Source organism: Eleutherodactylus coqui, chromosome 2 (assembly GCF_035609145.1).
Source record: "Eleutherodactylus coqui strain aEleCoq1 chromosome 2, aEleCoq1.hap1, whole genome shotgun sequence".
In the NCBI taxonomy this organism is placed as follows: domain Eukaryota; kingdom Metazoa; phylum Chordata; class Amphibia; order Anura; family Eleutherodactylidae; genus Eleutherodactylus; species Eleutherodactylus coqui.
In genome coordinates, this window is record NC_089838.1 from 207,927,025 (window position 1) to 207,947,644 (window position 20,620).

The window sequence follows — 20,620 nt, forward strand, 5'->3', positions numbered from 1 at the left end:
TCAGATGTGTGTCATAAAGACCTTTCTCAGAGGTATATCCATAATTCAACCATTATTAATATGTTACAAAATACATAAATGAACGTAATCACGTATTTCTCTGTTATAAAATATCAAAAATACATGATAAAATAGAACAGCAAAAGAGAAATAACAAAATTGAAAGCAAAAATCAAGAAACCTTGTAAAATGTAAAATAAGAAAATGTAAACACACATATACAGTATATATTATATGTGTACATATACCAGCTGATATATCCGGTCTCGCCCGAGTTAATTTGATACAGGTGTTTACTTGTTGTTTACACAGAAAATTTTATGAAGTCAAGGTTACTTTAGAGTAAGGCCGCCTGCAGACGAGCGGGTCGGATCCGGCAGCGAGAATTCTCGCCGCGGGACCCGACCCGAGAGCCTGCAGAGACGGGCGCGTACACACCCGCGCCTGGCGGCCCCGGCCCTTTCATGTGCCGGCTGCGGCGCAGCCGGCGCATGTGCAGACCGGAGCCGGCGGCCGGGTGAGTGCGAGCCGCGCACAAAAATAGGACATGCCGCGGTTTGTTTGCCGCGCGAGATAGCCCGAAGATTTCCGGGCTATGTATCACTATGGGAGCTGCAGAGCACAATGCCACAAGCTGTGACAGTGTGCTCTGCCTGCACAGACTCACAGAGAACAAAGCAAGGGCTTTGAAAAACCAGCAGAAGATATTGCCGATATGCCGGCAATCTCCTGCTTTGTTTACAGGTTGCCATAGAGACCATCGGCTTGTCAGAAGCAAGCGATGGTCTCTGTGGCAGGGAGAGCTTGGTGCTTGGCTGTCAGAGGACAGCTAGGTACCAGCTCTTACAGCAGAGATCAGAGAAAACCTCCGATCTCTGCTGTGTTAACCCTTTACATGCCGCAGTCTATGTGACTGCAGCATGTAAAGGGCTGTCACTGCAGCATGTAAAGGGCTGCCACCATCGGACCCCCGGAATGTGATCAGGGGTTCCTGATGGGTCCCTGTGGAAGTCCCCTAGAGGTACAAAATAAATAAATAAATAAAAATTAAAAAATAAAAAGTTAAAAAATTACAAAAAAAATTATAAAAACACTTGTCTCCCTTTACTTTGTAAAAAATCAAAAATACAATCACACATGTGGTATCCGTGTGCGTCGTAATGACCCAGAGAAGGAAGGTAATACATTATTTAACCCCTTAATGACATGGCCCCTTTTTTTCTTTTTTCCCCATTTCTTTTTTTCCTCCCCCCTGTTAAGAAAAAATCACAACTTGTCCCGCAAAAAACAAGCCCTTATATGGCCATGTCAATGGAAAAATGAAAAAGTTATGGCTCTTGAGACGCAACTGCAAAATTAGTTGAAATTCAATGATTAGACCATTTTAAAAAACCTGCCCTGGTGGGCACGACAGGGTGGTAGGAAACCCGCCACTCAAGGGGTTAATAGAGAAAATACTAGGAATATATGGCAGACTTACTGGGAAATCTAAAGCAAGATATATTATGGCCGCCTGCAGACGGGCGAGTCAGATCCAGCAGCGAGAATTCTCGCCGCGGGACCTGACCCGAGCGCCTGCAGTGACGAGCGCGTACTCACCCGCGCCCGGCGGCCCTGGCTCTTTCATGTGCCATCTGACGGGAGCCGGCGCATGCGCACACCGGAGCCGGCGGCTGGGTGAGTGACGTTTCTGTGCGAGGCTCTGCGAGCCCTGCACAGAAATGGGACATGCCGCGGTTTGTTTGCCGCGCGAGATTTCGCGTGGCCAAACCGCGGCCATCTGCATAGGAGTGCGTATTGTAATGCACTCCTATGCAGGCTTTCAGTGGCGTAAATCCCGCGGATAATCCCGCCGCGGGATTTCCGCCCATGTGCAGGCGGCCTAAAGGGGTTATCTGGGGACATAGTTCTGTTAAAAAAAACTCGCCTGCAGTGGTAAAATAACACAGGTCTTACCCTTCCACGCTCCTGCTGCAATTGGCTCTCTGGTCTCTGCTGAACTAAACATCGACAAGGCAGTAGCAGCAGAGAAGCGTGGAAGGGTGAGTAAGAGCTCTGTTATTTTACTACCGTAGAATGAAGAGGTTTTTGGAAAGAAGTATGTCCCTGGATAACCCCTTTAATTCAATACCAGTTAGTATACATAAATTTGCATGTACCAATGTGATTTTTCACTCACAATATAATTGTTCCCAGGAATATTCAATATACAGTCAAACCTCTAGTTGTGTGGGTAATCTGTCTGAAAGCATTCAGCCAAACTTGAAACCAATGAAACTCGAGGTAATTATTTCCATAGGAATCAATGTAAATCCAATTAATTTGTTCTAGACATTCCAAAAAGCACACCAAACCACATTTAATAGAGAATAAATATGGTTTTTAAAACCAAAAAAGCAGCCTAATCTATAGCTGTGTGTTATCTGTGGTGTTACATAGGAATGCAGGTCACATCTACTGCATTATCTGTCCTAAGAGTTATCACTGTGTTATCTGTGGTGGTACATAGGACTGCAGGTGCCGTCAGGGTCCCCACTGCTGCTTTCGGAGCTTCTGGCAGGCTGCCAGCACTTGTCAAGCCGGCAAAGCATCTATTGCTAGGGATTGTATTCTCCGCCTCCCAGCAAGAGATTACTCTAATTGGCTGAATCGGCTGAATGACAGCCAATCTTCATGTATTCCATGCACTGTGCGCCAAGGGGAAATCATACTATGCCCGCCACAGAGAATCTAAATTTCCCACTTAGTGGATGTGTGTCACCCATGATGTCAGGTGATCGATAGTGTACAGGCAATGAAGAGAGGTGGGAATCAATGCAAATACTGTTGTATAGTTGGGTAGGTTGATCTTCTGATATTCATGTATGATTCTTTTTTCATTACATACTCCTATATTGGCTATAATTGTCCGTACAGATAATGGTTACATTATAAATAGAGATGAGTGAACCTACTCGACCACGCCCCTTTTTCGCCCGAGCGCCGCGATTTTCGAGTACTTCCGTACTTGGGCGAAAAGATTCGGGGGGCGCCGTGGGTGAGTGGGGGGTTGCAGTGGGGTGGAGAGAGAGAGGGCTCCCCCCTGTTCCCCGCTGCTCCCATCCGCTCTGCCACGCCGCCCCCTGGCGCCCCCCGAATCTTTTCATCCGAGTACAGAAGTACTCGAAAATTGCGGTGCTCGATCGAGTAATTACTTGAAACGAGTACGTTCGCTCATCTCTAATTATGAATCAAACTCTGGCAGTTTATAGTTATACCAATTCATTTATTGCAAACATACCATGGTTTTAAGTGAGATAATGGGACTTAAAGGGGTTGTCCCGTGATAGCAAGTGGGGTTAAGCACTTCTGTATGGCCATATTAATGCACTTTGTAATATACATCCTGCATTAAATATTGGCCATACAGAAGTTATACACTTACCCCTCCGGTGCTGGTGTCCCCGTCTCCATGGCGCCGACTAAAGCTGCCTTCTCCCTGGATTAGACGCACTTGCGCTGTCTTCCCTCTTCTCTCCGGCATGCTCGCGCTGCAGAGGTCTTCTGCGCATGCGCTGTCTGCCTCCTTCTGTCCGGCGTGCTCGCGCTGCAGCCGGAGAGAAGAGGGAAGACAGCACAAGCGCGTCTAATCCAGGGAGAAGGCAGCTTTAGTCGGCGCCATGGAGACGGGGACGCCAGCACCGGAGGGGTAAGTGTATAACTTCTATATGGCCAATATTTAATGCACGATATATATTACAAAGTGCATTAATATGGCCATACAGAAGTGCTTAACCCCACTTCCTATCACGGGACAACCCCTTTAAGTCCTATTGCACTTTGTTTTATGTCATCACTCCTGTACCCCTGTGGAAATTTTGTACAAATTAACCTTTTTTTCAGGGTAGTCAAGGTGCCTGAGGCATGGATGTTCATGTCTATATTCATTCACCTGCATAATAAGCATTAGTAATACATTTGAAGAGTGGTGACTGGAAATATAACAAATAGAGATGAGCGAGCACGCTCGGATAAACCAGTTACTTGAGCTAGCATCGCTCTTCTCGAGTAACTGCTTACTCGTCCGTGCAGGCTTGGGGGGGGGGGGGGGGGGAGGGGTGGCTGGGGTGAGTGGGGCGCGGCAGGGGGTAGCAGGGTGGGGGGAGAGAGATCTCTCTCACTCTCTGCCCCCCCAGACCAGTAAGCAGTTACTCGAGAAGAGCGAAGCTCACTCGAGTAACTGCTTTATCCGAGTGTTCTCGCTCATCTCTAATAACAAGTTATCCTGTATGGATTGAGGATATAATGCTGCGTGTCACATCATATTTGCCCATACAAGCTCAATATAATGTTTTGGCTGATAGTGTGGTAGCTGAGGTTATAATATTGCTTTTAGTGAAGTGCTGACATCAAGCGGGCACAAGCCTCTTAATACATTTCACGCATCTTGGACCTTCCGAGCATGACCATCTGAAATCTATGTGCTTCTGTAGATCTCAGCTATAATTCACACCAGTTTAATTTTATATTTTTTCTTCTCTAACATACATACAGGATGTGGCAAAAGCCACCATACATAGGCATGTAAATAATTGTATGGTAATAAACAAATACAAAGTGGCATACATAGCAAACTAGAATCCTTCACAGGATGTTTTCAATGTGATCACCATCACCCAGGCTGCACAGCTCCAGCTGTTCTTCCCATCCAGAACAAACATTAAAATAATAAAATGCAAAGTAGAACATGTATGGGGACTTTTGCTTCACCATATATATATGAATACACACACATTGTCACGGATGGGAGAGGGGGGACCCTGACCGATCCCGCCTCTATCACCGATTTGCCATAGATTGATTCAGAGCATACTCGCCATTAAAACCGCTTGTCACAGCAGAGCCTCGGGTCGATCACTCTAGCCGGATTGCAAGCATGTTGTTAAAATATAAGTGAATCTGTACCCAGCTTTCCCAGGTTTCTGCACGCATGCAGACCGAAAGCTCAGATCACCCCATGCTCTGTTCTAACGGCCCAGGCCCCTGCAATACTCTTTACCCCCCCCCCCCCCCACACACACACACACACGCACTGCAACCACCAACTGTTAACGCAAGCTGGGACCCAGACTATGAACACAATCTTTAGAGTTATGGTTCATTTTAAAACAAACAAGGCTTGACTAAGAAATTGCAGATTTATTCTAAAAAGACTAGCAGTGCAAATAAACTCACACACACATATAAAATATATACATATATATTTATACACATATACACAAAGGATATGCAAAAAGGTTGTTACACGGGAGTATAAGGGTATGCAGGTCTACACAGCATGACAGTATTTTGAAATAAAACAAGAAGAAAAGTAAATGGAATATGCCAGATTTGGGATATCCAGCGCAAGGTTCTGATTGGCGAAGTTCCTGGAAAGAAAACGGGGCAGTCCATATGTCGCAACATACCTTCATGATCTGACAACTGGGGTCTGTGGAGCCCCGAATTATAAAGGATCCCTCAGAATACTCCTTCCCCCACCCCTTCTGATGTCATTCAGGAGGGTTGGGGGTAGGGCTATACATCTCTTGTGGAAAAAAAATCGCAATTCCCCATTTTCCCCATATCTTGGTGGAAGGCTCTCCAATCAGGAATATAAACCCAGCATATTTCTGGTCATAATTTCATCTATTCAGCGACATCAAGCATGACACGTAAATTATAACCAGGTACACGGATATGCTGTTCAGGGTGTTCTGGGCTTCAGACCTCAATGTGTCTAGATGTGTTTCCCGCTTGCCCGCCCGATTCCAAAAATATAACTTAAATCGGGCTAGGAGCTTCGCACGACTAATGACCCCTTTTAAAAGAATTTTCATCAATTTTGTTTTGGGTGACATGGAGTCTGCGGGAACTACCCGAGGGGCTAAACCTCACTGACAGTGGCTCAATTAAAGGGGTTGTCCCGCGCCGAAACGGGTTTTTTTTTTTTTTTCAACCCCCCCCCCCCCCCCCCCCCGTTCGGCGCGAGACAACCCCGATGCAGGGGTTAAAAAAGAACACCGGAGAGTGCTTACCTGAATCCCCGCGCTCTGGTGACTTCTTACTTATCTGCTGAAGATGGCCGCCGGGATCTTCACCCTCGGTGGACCGCAGGGCCTCTGTGCGGTCCATTGCCGATTCCAGCCTCCTGATTGGCTGGAATCGGCACGTGACGGGGCGGAGCTACAAGGAGCCGGCATCCAGCACGAGCGGCTTCATTGAGGAAAGAAGAAGACCCGGACTGCGCAAGCGCGGCTAATTTGGCCATTAGACGGCGAAAATTAGTCGGCTCCATGGAAACGAGGACGCTAGCAACGGAGCAGGTAAGTGAAAAACTTCTTATAACTTCTGTATGGCTCATAATTAATGCACAATGTACATTACAAAGTGCATTAATATGGCCATACAGAAGTGTATAGACCCACTTGCTGCCGCGGGACAACCCCTTTAACATCTAATTCAACTTTATTGCCATCATGATCAAAAGGCTTTCTGACGAAGAATGCATATCGGGGATGTGAGGGAGGAAGGGGAGATTAAAACATTGAATTAATCTTTCCTAGAATCCTGAGCGGCAAGTTATTATGGATAGTTGGGGGACACCTTATTAATCAAACTACTAACGACCACTTGTCTTAATGTATTTGTGTGAGAGCTTCTGATGCTCCGCCCCTGCTGATGTCATTGATCTGCCCCCTGGGGACGCCATCGAAGGTCCTACAACATATATAAAACACTGAGTCTGACCAACAGAAGAACACACAGTTAGGCCTCTTGGAAGGGGAGGATAAAAATAGCACATTGAGAATACAACTAAGCCGTTATTATCTCAGAAGACACAACTCAGCAGTCCTGATAGAAGACAACAACCTACCACCACCACAGAGATCCAGTGGGCTAAAGCACCTGTGGTGATGTCACTGCTGTGGGAGGAGCCAAGCTGTGTGTGTGATGTGTGGGGTGTAGTAGAGCTGGGTGTGTGTGCGTGTACCATGTAGCAGAGCTGTGTGGCGCATTGCACCACCAGAAACACTGGTACTATAATTTCCTACACAACTCAGCAGTCCTGACAGAACACATTCATCTACCACAGAGATCCAGTGAGCTGAAGGACCTGCAGTGATGTCACACTGCTAAAACATACGTGCCTTCAGCCAATCACAGCCATTCAATGACATCATTGAATGGCTATGATTGGCTAACACACTTGCGCCTTCAGCCAATCACAGCCATTCAAAGATGTTATTGAATGGCTGTGATTGGCTGACGGCGTGTGTTAGCCAATCACAGTATTAGCTGTCTGGAGGCGGGGATTTCAAGCCCTGCGTCCAGAAAGCAATGCTCTGCCGGGAAGCAGGAGGGAGCGACAGCCTGCAGCAGCGCCGCAGAACACCAGGGGAGGTGAGTAATGATTTTTTTTTCTTGACACTTTTTTTTGTATTACCGGCGTATAAGACCTCCGACTTCAGAGCAGATTTTTTGGGGTTCAAAAGTCGTCTTATACGCCGGTATATACGGGTAGATTTAAAAATATTAAACAGATTATTTTTTGGAAGTGTGAAAAGGAAGCATTTGAGACTTTATATTGTTTATTTTTTAGTAAGATATTTTATTAATCTCATTTACAGTTTCAAAAATAGACTCTAAGGATTGGGCCAAAGAAGAAGTACTTAAAATATTATCAGTAAAAAGGGCTAAAGGCCCATTTAGAAACAACGATTAGCGCTCAAAAGATGTCTTTTGAGCAATAACCGTTGTGTCATTTACAGCGCAAGATGATCGCTCAAGATGAGTGATTGCCTTGCGCTGTGAGCGGAGGATGCAGAAGACAAGCGGGGCCGCTTGGCTTCTGCATCCAGCTGTTCCCCGCTCCGAGCGCCCGGCCATTATACAGCCAGATGCTTGGAGCGGAGGATGCAGAAGACAAGTGGGTTGTGCCCGCTTGTCTACTGCATCCAGCTGTTTCCCGTTCCGATCGCCCGGCTTTTATACAGCTGAGCGCTCAGAGCGGAGGATGCAGAAGACAAGCAGGTTGTCCCCGCCTGTCTTCTGAATTCAGCTGTTTTCTGCATGGAGCGCCCGGCAGAACACAGCTGGACTGCTCTGTTCTTCATACCCAGCCTTTTATCAGGGAGCGGGATACAGCTGAAACAATCGCATTAGCTGTATCCCGCTGTGAATCTCTGATAAGACTCATCGTTGTCCTTCAGCACGCTGAAAGACACCGATGAGCGACGGCTTAACGAAAACCGCACGATGTCAGAGCAGTTACACACAACGATTATCGCTCAAAAGGCGGCTTTTGAGCGAATTGTGAGTGATAATCGTTGTCTGAATGGGCCTTAATTTGTGTTCAGTTTGACTCGAATGTATGTCTTTCTTACTGATAATTAATTCTGATTGCGTCAGCAAGGGGTTCAGCTGTTAAAATAAAAAAATATTGTGCAAAAGGACACCCCCGATGAGTCCCGTTTGATAAGGTTAATTCTTGAGATAAGGTACCATTGAGAAATACTTTTGCAGCAATGTTTGAGTAAAAAATATAAAACTTGAAAACCTGAATGTTGAAAAAGCATATTGCCAATTTACCCTATACAAGGTTTTTTACTGCATGTAATGCTAGGGAAGTCACTGGTATTTTAATTGTATTCACAAGGCTGTAATAGAGAGAGTCGGTCATGTTGTTTTCCCATTGTAAACCCCACCTGACCCTCTTCATTAATTTTCATCAGGCTTAAAGCTATTATTTTTACAGAAAGCTTGACATTTCTATTGAGTAAAGAAATGGGTCTAAAGTTGGTGGAATGTTGGTCTGTATCAAGAGTTTTACTGGGCTTAGGAATAGCTACAATTAATACAGTCAACATTTCTTTTGGAAAATTGCTAGTTAGGGATGAGCCACATTACTCGCTCGAGCAATGTGCCTTAGCCGAATATCTCCCGGCTCGTCCCTAAAGATTCGGGGGCTGCCGCGGGGCGGGGAGCTGCGGGGGAGAGCGGGCAGGAACGGAGGGGAGATCTCTCTCTCCCGCCCGCTCTCCCCTGCTCCCCGCCGCAACTCACCTGTCAGCTGCGGCGGCCCCCGAATCTTTAGGGAGGAGCAGGGAGATACTCAGCTAAGGCACATTACTCGAGCGAGTAGTGCCTTAGCGAGTATACTCGCTCATCCCTATGACGAGGAACCTTCCTTTGCGGAACCACGCCTTACTCAATTTGGAATGTTTACAGCCCTCCATATTAATTCTGAATTGATAATGCGCATAAGAAGTTCCCACACTGACACGATGTTCAGCATGCATAGCTTCCTCAATTCTACCTTTAATGATCGGCGTGTAGCCTATTTTAAGAGTTTAACAAATCCGCCCATCTGGGCAGGTCAAAAATTACATGCATACAACGTATTGTTTAATTATTGGATAAGCATCTTGCAATTCTTCCATCCTCCGGTCATCTGTGATTGGCCATCAGGTGGTGGATGAAATGAGTGGGTTGTCTTGGAGCCACGTGGGGTTCCTTCGATATGATTGGATGTCACATCATGAACTATAAATTGCACAAACCTCCCATGTTATTTGCATACGTTTCCAGTAAAGTCGCTGGGGAAATTTTCGCGGTAACTTGAAAGCGGAAGCTTGTCTCAGATTCGGTTCATTGTCTACTTCCTAGTTCCTTAAATCACCCATGCAACCGGACAAACAGATATATTTATATCTTGGTTGCGTGCTAAATCCCATCCAGCAGAGTTTATAAAACAGATATTTCATATAAGCGGAAGTACCTATTGCATAACTTGTAGCAAGACATTATATTTGTAGCAAGATAGAAGTATGTATACAGAATGTTAAATTGATAACTGTCTACTGCCAAGGCCCAAAATATAGGAATACTGGACTTCCACCACAGACCCCCCTTGAAACTATCTGTTTCACTAAACTCGCCCTGCTCCGTCCCACCCCAATCCCCCACCGCTGACCCTAGACTCGCATTGTTTTGTAGACGACTGGGCCTACTACTGCCATGGGGGTATAGGATGGTTCGACATCATCACATTCTGGATCCATGATGACGACGGTTGCGCTGACAGTGGGCTTTTTGTTGGACGTCGTAGTGGGACAGGTGGACCAGGCAGTCATCAGGGTCGGAATACACTGTATGCAACGACAAACAGAAATTAGAATGACTATAAAGGTGACAAATATAATCAGGTTAGGAGAGGTGCGACTTTCACTATTTCAGGTAAACTCTGCATAACTTGTATAGAACCCCGCCTTCTTGACGTTACCTCGATTCATCAACAAGAGTGCAAAGTCAGGACTATCTAATGACTGATCAACATGACTGAACCCCTGTCTTATTAGTAAGTGCATTATCATATATATTAGTCTCGAAGGAAAGAGCTACAAGCTGATTATTCCCACTTCCCTTTTCCAGAGGCGGCAAGGTAACAGGACCAGGGGCGTTGTAACACCGGCATGTTGCGTGGACATAAGCAGAGTGCACTGCAGATAAAATAAAGCAAAGTCTTAGCAAAACCCTATCACAGTGTTCTAAATACACAATGTTCCAAAACTTATTTTTTCTATATTTTTTCCTTCTCCTGTTAGGTACCTAACTGAGGAAAACAGACTAAGGTTAGCTCTTTTTAGTTAGTGCGGTCAGCTTCTTAATGGCAACTGCGTTTTTACCTGTGGGTCACGTTTTGTCTGGAATGTAGGTACAAGTCTCCCCTATCATCTTACAGACACTCCCTTTTTTTTTTTTTTTTTTTTTTTGGCTAAAATCGTACCTAGTGCCATTCTATTTTGGAAAGTCGTAGTCGAGGTAGGTTCTATTGGTCGACTAGTCCCTATAAGGCGTCTCTAGTATAATTTATAAACCGCTGTTAATTATAATAAACATAATTAATCCAGTCAACATTTATTTACCCTAATGATCGGGAAAATGGACTCGAATCTAGTTTTAACTTGGTCTCTAATTTTTAAAACTTGTCAGGTACCCCCCTTGGCTATCCTATGATGTCAATGTATACGTGTAGATCAAAACTATCACCAGGAGCCTCTCTTCTCGCTCTAGCATAATGTTACAATACTAATAGCGTGCACAGGTACGCACGGCGTGGGACTCCTTAATCTTCACCCACACCAATGTCCCTCCTGGAGATAGTCCTAATGGTGAACACGTCCAGTTCCCCTCACCCTTGCGTCAGGGTTTTCCCACTGCCCGTAAGTCCCTACTCCTAAAAGGGGAGGGATCCCTACCTCACCTCAGGAGGAGGCCATGGATTCCCTGGGCTTATTTCCGGGCATCCATACCCTCTATCTGTACGAGTTAACACCCCACAGGGTGTGCCCTCGCCGGAACCTAAGGTCTTCTGCACTTTCCCTAGGCAAATGGGAAGTCCACTGACAGTCCATCTTATGAGACTGAGGCAGGCGCAGTACTGGTACATTTCTCCATTCTTCTGGTAACGTACCTGGTTGGCATTATCGGAACTGGCTCTTCATCTTTTTCAAACAAGGGAAACATTGGTCACATTAAAGGGAGAATACACGTACAGGAAATTACATACCCCACCTCTTCCTGCGAAAATCATATCCACGGCCACTCTATTTTGGAATGCCATGGATGCAGTGGGCCCTAACTGGTTAGCTAACCCTTGCAAAGCATCTCTGGTGTAGTTTACAAACCTCTGCTCATTGTAAGAGATATAATTCATCCAATCTACATTATTATTAACAGTGACAAAAGCAAATGAGGAATCAAAACCTGCTTCAACCTGATCTCTAGAATTAAATTAATCTCGCTCCCCCTTGGCACTCCTATTACATCTATGTGTACATGTGGATCAAAGTTACCACCTGGAGCGTCAACGTCTCTCTTAGCAAGATGCAGTGTTGGATTCTCACCCTCAGTGTAGTCTTCATATTGCACATTTGATTGTATTAATTTGTTCTGAAACAGGGGCTAGTGTACAGTAGTCAAAGGTGTGTGTTAGAGGAATTGTACCACATTATAGCATGTAAAGGATATGCAGGATCATTAGTTTTTTTTCAGTGCGAAGTGTGGATCCAAGTGGGTCCAAGTGGGCTTTCCTTCGAGCTTGACTGCAGTTGGGGTGGTGAACAACATCTGGTAGGGACATTCAAACAGGGTTTCTCTCTTAAACTTTTCCACATAGACCCTGTCACCTGGTTTTAGATTGTGACACTCATCTGTAGGACCTGGGGAAAAGCAGAGTCTGCAGAATGCATTACTAACAATTCCTTGGAGAGGCCTATGACAAAATTAACAAGAAAATCATTCCCCAAATTCAGCTTCTGTGGCATGTATCCTCCTAAGAAAAAGAAAAAGTAATGAAAGACACTCAATTCAAAATTTACCCATTTTCTCTATTGCCTTTCGTATCTACTTTCCCCCTACTCCGTGGATGGTAGGGTGTGTGAAAAGCCTGGAATATACCCCAAAACAGACATGATGTGTTGCATTATTTCACCTGTGAAGTGTGCACCTTTGTTTGACTCAATTACTTCTGGTACCCCATATCTGCAGATTACCTCATTCATGAATTTCTGTGTGGTTATCTGCTCATTTACCTTAGTATCCGGGTGGGCCTCCAACCTGAAAAAGACTCGAGCAACAACAAGCACATATTCATACTCCCCAACAGGTGTGAGCTGAATGTGGTCAAATTGGCAATCTCTGAAATGGGTAGAGTGGTCAAGGCAAGTGTTATATGGCCACCTTACTTCTGTCCGGACTCGCATATGGCAAAGATCATGCTAACTGGACAAATGATGCAGCAGCTACAGAGAACCCAGGTGTCACCCATTCTTGTTCAGTGTCGCCGTCATCGCTGCTTTCGATTCTGTATACCAGCTGGGCCATCATGGGGAACAGGGACCTCTGTAGGCAAGTTCTGTTGATTGTTCGCCATACGCCGTCCTGTGCTGTCGCTCCCGTATTTTAGCCCATCTGCTTTCTTTCCTCGTTGACTTGTAACTGTAAAGTCCTTGACATATCAAAGTCCAAGGTCTTATCAAAGTCCAAAGTCTTATCAAAGTCCAAAGTTTTTATCAAAGTCCAAAGTTTTTATCAAAGACTCATGCTGTCAGCATCTATTCTTCTTTCTTCCACGGCTTGAGGGCCGCTGCCTTTGCTGTGTTGTCGGCGAGGGTGTCATCTCTCGCTTCTCCATTGTAGAAATCGGTGTGAATTCTCCATTGCCAGGTAGTAGTAGTAGGGTTTCCATGAGACTCTGCACCGCTGCACCATTCTTAATTGGCTGTCCTATTGAGATAACAAGCTGTCTGGCCTTCCATATTGGGCCATAATCATGAGCTATGCCAAATGCATTCCAGGAGTCATTGTAAAAAGTTGCCGACTTACCTTCTACCACTCCACACGCCCCAGTGAGGGCCTCCGGTTCCGCTTCTTGCCCTGAGACATGCGGAGGCAGAGCTTCTGCGTTTAGGACATCTTGTTGTGTGACCTCTGCATATCTGGTTCGGAATCATCAATCCTCACCCTGATACCATCTACAAAAGAAAACTCAAAAATATGCATCATTAACAGTGTGTACATCACTACAATAATGCTATTTAAAAAAAAAATAGCTGATCCGCCATACTCAAATCACCTATGCCTCCCCTCCCCTCAGGAATACCTGATTAAAAGAAGAGTAGCCGGATTCAAGGTATTACAACATTGGGAAGCTCAGAGCAATATTGGGGGAGGCATGGAAAGAGCACATTGTAGCCGGATCTAATAGGCCAGAGCTAAGTGCTTGGGTTGCACTTGCATGAGTATGTTCTGGGTGTCATTTGGCGTGTGGACCACTAGGGGGTAGTCCAATACCAACTTAGAAGATTTGTCAACCATTGCCTGTACTGCTGCCATCGCAAAAGCAGGTGAGGGAGCTCCTCAAGTCACTGGATCCACCCTCATGGCTGTGGTTGTCCTTCGTGCTTTTGTGTCAATACTGTCATATAGGCGGCAGTATGAAACAAGGCCCAGAAAGGTGCGGAATTTGGCAACGGGTGTAAGTACAGGTATGGCCTGCAGAACTTGGTTAGTCTTTGGAGGCCTCCAGGCCTTACAGCCTTCTGCAAGAGAAATTAACAGTGAAATTGTGGCCGGTTGGCAGTTTTTTCCAAAGCATCAGCACACAGCACCTAACATGTGTGACTGACCCTTCACCCTTTTTTTTTTTTTTTTTTTTCCATCTAGGGGGATACTGCTTGACCCAGGGGTGTGTATCTGGGTCTCGTATATATTATCATGGTCGATTCAATTTCCCTATGCCTGTCTTGTAGGTGTCCCATAATTTGTCAGGATCCGTGGAAAGCTGAGTTTGGGACAGGAGAAAAAACAAAACTTTTCCTTCTGGCTATCTATGATTCTTACCCCCTCCTTGGATTAGAGACGTGTTCTTGCATCATCAAGCTCCACCCCTCTGAGTGTGGCTAATCACTTACTTCCTTATTCCCTCATTCAATGTTTGGCAGTCCTTGGGTACACATCACAACTCAATAAAGATAAAGTCTTATGCATCACACAATTTACATTTTACAAATTACGGGTCAATCTGCCCCGTTCCTCCTGTGGATACCTGGCCTTATCGTTACCTGCTTGTTTCCTATTCCTTGGCTTCTCTACCGTCTCTCTTTCTCCCTGTAGTTTATTTATTTATTTTATATTGTCTGTGAATATACGTTACTTGTGCTGGGACTACAGGGCAAGTAACTTCCTCTTTTTAGGTCTCTTACTCATGTGACAGCCCAGCGACAGGATTATAAGGGAGATAACGGGAGTACGTGGCTAATTTTCACTTTTACAACAATTTTTGTCAGACTTCCGGCGACCGGGCAGATGCAGTATTAGATGCCGGGCATCTCCATCTGATTGGTAATGTACTGCAATTCTCTCTATTCACTAAGCTGGTGTCTTTGTATATTAATACAGACGCCATTGCAGCCCACCTTCACTTCCTCTTTTCTGACACTTAGAGAAATTCTAACGTCTAATGCATAAATCACATATATTATGTTGTAACTTCTGTCACAGCGGTGGTTACAATTGAATTGGGGACTAAACACCTATTGGGGACTTGGCAAACATAGACGTATTTTCTTGTGGGCACGGTGTATTGGGATTTGGTGGGCTACGCAGTCTGTATTCTTAAGAGCCCCCTCAGGATGTGCGTGGCATACAACTTTTTACATTTGTATGACGGATGTATTTGTCTGAAGGATTAGGTTACATAACAAGCCATCCGCAGTAGTTTTAACATCCAACAGTAGTTATTTATTACAGCACAGGAATTGCTCCGCTTCTATTAAGAGTTCCACTTCCTCTTTTTAAATGTAGTTAGCAGCTCTTTTTTTTCCTTTCTCCAAACACACTTACGGGCACAAGCCTATGCTTCTATGCTATTATTAACGTTTAACAATTCGAAAGCAATATAGTTTAGTAGTCTGTCTTTTACTAGAAGGGATCCAATAACGCAACCTAACCTATAAAGTCCAAACCCACAGCGCGCCGCTGTGTACGGTGCATTATCTTGGCTATAACCCAGCCAATGCATTCTCATTGCTAACAATCCCTTCTTACAGTTTCTGATACTAATTCTATATGACCAACAAACAAACTATTCCTATATAACAACTCAGCAGGATTAGCTCTACACAACAAACAAGCACACTAACTTTATATAGGTAGGACACACAGAAAGATTGCTTGATTAATCAATGATAACTTGACTCTCCACCCCTTCCACACTTTCCTGGAGGGTGTAAGAATTAACTTTGGTACATTGTTTGCTGCCTTTCAATTTCAATCATGGCTGCCAGATTTATGATTATAGAAGTCTCCTCAGACGCCGGACACAGTATGCCCCGCCCTAGAGTCTCTAGCATTTCTGTCAATACACAGTTTATTGATCTACCCTCAGATGGAGGGATCTACTCATGAACGTTCAAACAATAAACAAATATTTGTAGACACACTCAAATAGACAGAGCACCAGTACAACTGGCTTAGTCTCACTGCCCCTCGGGATACTGTCTGATAGCTCCCTTCTCCCGGACCCTACAAGCAGGCCTAGCAGGAGCGGAAATCCCATATCAGACTTATCTCTGGCAGTCTCCCACTGATGGGTCTCTGCAACAGGCCACCTGAACGGCTCCCTCCTCCCTCAGGAGTGGAAACACCCCGTACAGGCCCTCCCGGGGGCAGCTATTGATGTCACCAATTAACTAGTACTCTCAAGACAACAGGCATGGCACGACAGACAAATAGACGGAGCACCAGTACGGCTGGTTTGGTCTAAACTGCCCCTCGGGATACTGTCTGGCAGGCCCCCCTCCTAGGTCTATTACCAGACTCTAACGGAGCAGCGTTGCCTGTCCAGACGTTTGACCGTTTCCTGTCTCTAAGGCTGTAGACTGCAAACCTGACTAGAGCAGGACCACCTAGTCAAACTACCCCGACAGGCCCCCCTGACTCTGAGGCTTTATCTCCAAACCTGACCCGAGCAGGGGGCCCCCGCGGGGACTGCCTCTCCCTTAAAGTAATTCACTGACCTTGCCAACCAACCAGTACTCTCAAAACGACAGGCATGTAAACATTCCTTTATATCTTATGACAGGTTCTTATCGAGTGATCGAGACTTAAAGAAGTACCTGTCGTCGTGCGGATCCAAATAATTCGGCCTGGCACGGCACATAGGCGAGCCTGAACTTAGCCACACAGGTATAGATAATTAATTTATCTCACCGTGTTCTGATGATATTTTGGGCCCACCAAGTCCAAGGTCGCATATGTCCGTGTCTTCTGTCCGAATTCTATGGAACCTATCGATCACTCCCCGTACGGGCCACCAGCTGACGAGGAACCTTCCTTTGCGGAACCACGCCTTACTCAATTTGGAATGTTTACAGCCCTCCATATTAATTCTGAATTGATAATGCGCATAAGAAGTTCCCACACTGACACGATGTTCAGCATGCATAGCTTCCTCAATTCTACCTTTAATGATCGGCGTGTAGCCTATTTTAAGAGTTTAACAAATCCGCCCATCTGGGCAGGTCAAAAATTACATGCATACAACGTATTGTTTAATTATTGGATAAGCATCTTGCAATTCTTCCATCCTCCGGTCATCTGTGATTGGCCATCAGGTGGTGGATGAAATGAGTGGGTTGTCTTGGAGCCACGTGGGGTTCCTTCGATATGATTGGATGTCACATCATGAACTATAAATTGCACAAACCTCCCATGTTATTTGCATACGTTTCCAGTAAAGTCGCTGGGGAAATTTTCGCGGTAACTTGAAAGCGGAAGCTTGTCTCAGATTCGGTTCATTGTCTACTTCCTAGTTCCTTAAATCACCCATGCAACCGGACAAACAGATATATTTATATCTTGGTTGCGTGCTAAATCCCATCCAGCAGAGTTTATAAAACAGATATTTCATATAAGCGGAAGTACCTATTGCATAACTTGTAGCAAGACATTATATTTGTAGCAAGATAGAAGTATGTATACAGAATGTTAAATTGATAACTGTCTACTGCCAAGGCCCAAAATATAGGAATACTGGACTTCCACCACACCTATTGCTAGTATTTGCTCCTAACTGAAAGATTTCCTGGCGGTAAAGAGTTAATATGCATGAAATTTTTTATCATAATAGTTATTTGAAAAACCTGGTCCAGGTGCTTTATGCAGTGGAATCAAATTAATTATTTTGAGAGTTTCTGTGGTGGTGAATGGGGAATTAATTATTTCTGGCTGAGCCTCTTTTATGTTGGGGATGTTCAGTTTGTTTAGGAAATTATCTATTTGAGTTTGTGTGGGTTGTGGTGCCAAATTATCATCTGTAAGATTGTAAAGATATTGGTAGTAATCCTTAAATGCATTTGTGATCGCTGTAAGAGATAATATGGTGCTGTGATTAAATGGGTGCTGTATTATGTGTTGTGACAGTGTTCTATCCTTTTTGCAAGAAGTGTTCTGGCCTTATTATCTTGTGAGTAATATAGGGATTGCTTGCTTTCAAGGTATGTTCATATTTTATAAAAAGATTATGTGGATAGTCTTCCCTTGTTTATGGCTGTTGCAGTTGCAAATGAATACGAAGTGACTCAAGATCATGTATTTTAGCCAGGGATTGGTGGATTTTAGAGTATCTTTTTTACTACTATTTGGTGGGTAAGAAGTTGAGTAAGAAGATTCTCATCGTGCTAAATAGGACGACTTGATGACTGGTTAGGAGTAGAGATGAGCGAACGTGTTCTTAACGAACACTTACGCACCCGGACACCGGCTTTACCGAGGACTTCAGTGTCCGCGCGTAAAGATTCGGGGGGCGCCGGGGGGCGGGGAGAGGCGCGGCGGTGCGGGCGGCAGCAGCGGGGAACAGGGGGGAGCCCTCTCTCTCTCCCTCTCCCCCCCACTCCCCGCCGCACCCCCCCGCGCTGCCACGGCGACCCCCGAACTTTTTTCGCCCGAGCACGGAATTGCTCGCAAAGTTCGGTGTTCGGGCGAAAAGGGGCGGAGCCGAACACGTTCGCTCATCTCTAGTTAGGAGTAATGCTTTATTAGCAGCAATGCGTTTCTGTGCCAGAATGGCACCTTCATCTGGCCTTTAACCTTTCATTGGCTAAAGGTGTCAGTGCTGCTACTAATAAAGCATTTCTCCTAACAAGCTGTTCAGTGGTCCTTTCTAGTACACTGAAAATTCACAGAGGCTTCGACTATTCCGTAAAGGGGAGGCTGCTGTTCATTAACAGGTGCAGAGTGTTGGTGCTGCTGCATAACCAACTCAGGTACTAATATCCCTATTGCTTGTCATTCCTTGTCTGCCTATTTATCACCTGCTCCTCTGCACCCTGGAGTGCTTTTCTTTGTAATCTCTATTTAATGAATATACATCAAATGTACAATTTTATGGGTGTTCCACAAGGAAGAACGCATTCATTTCAGGAGAAAAAAAGTAAAGATAATAGTTTGCACGCCAGACAAAACCATTAGTTTTAGGAAATTGTTTGATAAAGTAACAAGTGCTAGGGCATGATCAGACCATTTAATCTCTCTGCAATTTGAGAAGATATGGCTATTAATGTTTTATCTATTAAATACATGTCAATCCCCAAATAAGACTTATGCCTGGGGGAATAAAACAAAATCTCATTCTGTAACGTATTGGATACGCCATATATTGTATGTGGAATTTTTCCATATGAAATTTTGTAAAGTAATGGTCCTTTTCAAAGAAATAGAGGAGGGATGTAAATAATCTTGCCAATGGTATTAAAGCCTTCACAAAAAGGAGTGGCATGGCTTGGCTACCAAAGTGAATGGCTGTCTGACTGCAGAGCTCCTGAACCACCAGGGCTCAAAAGTATTAATTCTACAGCTGAACAGACCTCACCTGCTGCCCAACCATCCAGGATTCTGTGGAAAGGGAAATGACTAACAACCAAACCAGAGAAGCTGATCAATTTTTACTTCTGTCAGTATGCCATAAAGGTCTATTTTGATGCAGATCACACCTACGTACAGAACATCCCCTCCAGATCTCCCCTTCCCACCTGTATGCAGTGCCTGGTAATGGGAGGTCTGGAGGGCTCACAAACATATTTGCCATATTCAAGGAGCAATATGCTGCAATACAGAAGTATTGCAGTGTGAATACCTGTTGAAGTCCTCTAGTACAACTCAAGAAAAACGTAAAAAATAAAATTTCATATATTAACAATGATGAAAGTTTTTTTCTCGCATTTTGTTAATAAAATATAAAGCATAAAATAAATAATTGGTAGGTGCTGGTTGTTGCCTAGCATGTGATTTGAGCAGTGCAGGCATGCCAGGAGAACTTCCACCTATCTTGCTAGTCTGGCTCTCTTCCTGGGGCAGTGTTTCTATCTCGGCTGTGCTAATTTTCTTGCTGGTTTACTGGCCACTTGTTGTGTTAGATCACAGTTGCTGCTTTGGAGTGGAGAAGCTGGGGCTGGTTTATTTGTCTCCTTTGATGGGACTTTTAATACGTTAACTCACCTTAATTCAGAAGGATAAGTCTGGCCCTGTTTTATGTACTTCATCTGCTTTAACTGCCTCTACGAATACTATTATGCAGGCTACTTAAGCTCAAACTAGTGGTATGGATATGTAAAATGACATAAAACAAACCTACTCTAAGGCCGCCTGAAGACGGCCGGGTCGGATCCGGCTGCGAGAAGTCTCGCAGCTGGACCCGACCGGAGCGCCTGCAGAGAGCACCGCGGACTCACCCGCTCTTGCCGCTCCGGCTCTTTCATGTGCCGGCTGCCGGCGCATGCGCAGAGTGGGGCCGGCGAGTGACGATTCTGTGCGGGGCTCTGCGAGCCTCGCACAGAATTAGAGCATGCCGCGGTTTGTTTGCTGCGCGTGATTTCTCGCGGCCAAACCGCGGTCGTCTGCATAAGGATTGCATGCTGTAATGCAATCCTATGCAGGCGTCCAGGAGCGGAAATTCTGCGCGGAATTTCCGCCCGTCTGCAGGCGGCCTAAGTGATGTTTTTCTAGCTGTGATTAAAAGGAATACTGTCTTGACCTCCCT

At 45.1% G+C, this 20,620-nt stretch overlaps 1 long non-coding RNA gene across 1 annotated transcript; it reads right to left on the reverse strand.

The window, feature by feature from the left end:
• Window positions 1–9,308: 9,308 nt before the first annotated feature.
• On the reverse strand, window positions 9,309–17,625 carry LOC136612176 (uncharacterized). The gene is made up of 2 exons (XR_010790362.1): window positions 17,012–17,625; window positions 9,309–10,520 (listed from the first exon to the last, which is right to left on the reverse strand). It is a non-coding gene; the product is annotated as an uncharacterized lncRNA (long non-coding RNA).
• Window positions 17,626–20,620: the final 2,995 nt, after the last annotated feature.